Source organism: Perkinsus marinus, assembly GCF_000006405.1.
Source record: "Perkinsus marinus ATCC 50983 genomic scaffold scf_1104296965000, whole genome shotgun sequence".
NCBI lineage: Eukaryota > Perkinsozoa > Perkinsida > Perkinsidae > Perkinsus > Perkinsus marinus.
In genome coordinates, this window is record NW_003204466.1 from 1 (window position 1) to 2,185 (window position 2,185).

A 2,185-nucleotide genomic window follows, 5' to 3' on the forward strand; every position below is an offset into this window, starting at 1 on the left:
CTTGAAATCAGCTCATACTCACCATATGTGAGGCCCAAAGCACTCCACCCGGTATCCACCACGACATGCGTGAACTGGCGGGGAGGCTCCGAAGAGTTACTGGTGAAGCCTTCCATAGGGAGTTGACTCCGTCGATCGACTGTCCTCAGCTCGGATCTCACAACTGTGCCGCAACGTTCGCAATACTTTGGATGTGCTGTGAACTTCACCGGAGAAAGTTCTTCCAGGCTCCGTGGGCTACCGCCAAGAAAAAGCCTACCATTTAACATACTCTCCGTTTCGCTCGCTTCGATCGCTACAGAGACTTCCTCGATAACTTCAAGCATCTTCAGCTGGTCCAACATGGAAGGATGTTCCCTGTTACCTAGAGCCAAGCCTAAGTTACCCGCTGGTGGTGCTCCCCGCAACGGACTCTGGAAATTGATAATTAGATCGAATTTCACTTCGATGTCAGTCATATTGCCGATGGAGAGTGTTCCAGTATGGCTAACGTACTCCATAGTATCTCCATCATGAAATTCAACTGTGTTCCGAGGGCGTTCGAGTACATCATCACAAGGATGCGTTGGGGGACAGAAGTAGCATCCTGTTTCGAGCTCGCGGCACGCTCCCACACCGTTCGAGCTCTCGTAGGCATCACCCGACATGACCAACCACTCAGGAATTGCCGAATCGAGGTATAGCTTGACGGTGTGCCCATCAAGGGTAATCGGCACGCGGTTGTTGATGATGTCCAAGTGTAGCGGAGCCGCTACTCCTTGGGCGATGAGGCAGGCGAGACATGTCTTCATGTTAGAAATAACTGAAGCCATTCGACATGCCCACTCCATGATGTCTGTGTCATGATGGGATACAGAGCATTCTTAGCCATCGGATTTGCTAAGTAATATCCCAACCGATGCTGTAAGCGAAATATTGAGTCTGAGCATTACCAACGTCACATTGGGTATAGAGTCAGTGTGAGAAACGCTCGCTAGTTCAGGCAAAGAAGAGAATCTTAGATGAGTCGGGGATTCCGACTCGGAATTAGACTACCGCTCGGGGCGTGACAGTAAGCCTCGCTCGTCCTGGAAATACTGTTGCGTTGCTACTTAGCTTCCTCCTGCTGTCTTCCAGGAATATGAACCCGTCGCCAGAAATCGCGATGAGCTCTTCTTCTTCCTCCGAACGAATCTAATCGACGGAGATAACCGCGGTAGTGGATGCTCGGCTACGTGCTCAGTTTTGTCTCAGCGGAGTCGTCGCGCTACTCGAGCGGAAATTCGTCCTGGGCGAGCTCGGTATAGTCGTGGAGCGAGCGGGCATATACTGTACCCTCACGATGAGATCTCGAGAGCGTGAAAGTATTCTCATCCTCACGGTGGGATGCACGTGACTGTATCCCAACGTCACGTCACGTCTAGTATCCGTTGGCGAGGATAAAGGGACCTCCTGGCTTTGCTGCTGGCTTTGCTGACTTTCTCTTCGCTAGCAAAGTCAACTTCAGACCGAAAAAAAGTGGCTCAGAGCTCCTCATAGTGCTGCGTCAGTCCTGATCGCGATGCGTTACTTGAGAGGTGATCGCCCATAATATTGCGGTGTATTCCAATTCTTGTAACCGTGCCCATTCAGCCACCGTTGCTGAATCGTTGAGGTTTAGCGTGGGAGTCTTGATGGTGGTCAAATCAACCAGAGGAAACGTGCCTCTGGCAGAGGCCCTCTGCTAGACTCTAGCAGACCTTAGCAGGCAGCAGGCCTCTAGCAGCTAGAGGCACTTGAACTGCGGTTTTTCATAAGAACCGTCGAAGTGCCGCACTTCGACGTAGCGTAGACTCGGACTTCTAGGGAGAATAGACGAGAGTAGAAGATCGGGGAGTAGGAGTTTTGATCTACCATTCAAAAACACTCCAGTTGTCAGTTGTAAGTCTCAAGTTGTAGTCTACAACAATAAATATAGTCCGCTAACTCTACGGAAATATGAAGACAGGCGCATAGGAGTTTTCCCCTCCTGAAGCCGTCCCGTCTCGAGGAATTATGGATGGCGTACGCGCGTCTTACGACGCGGACATACGTCACATGCGGCGCCATCCATAGCTTAAACTCGCTGTATAGAAAAACAAACATGGAAGTTCAGAAAAGTGGGGAAAATTGGTGTGAAAAATGAGGAAAGTCATGCTAAAGGGTGACAAAATGCATTTCCAGGACG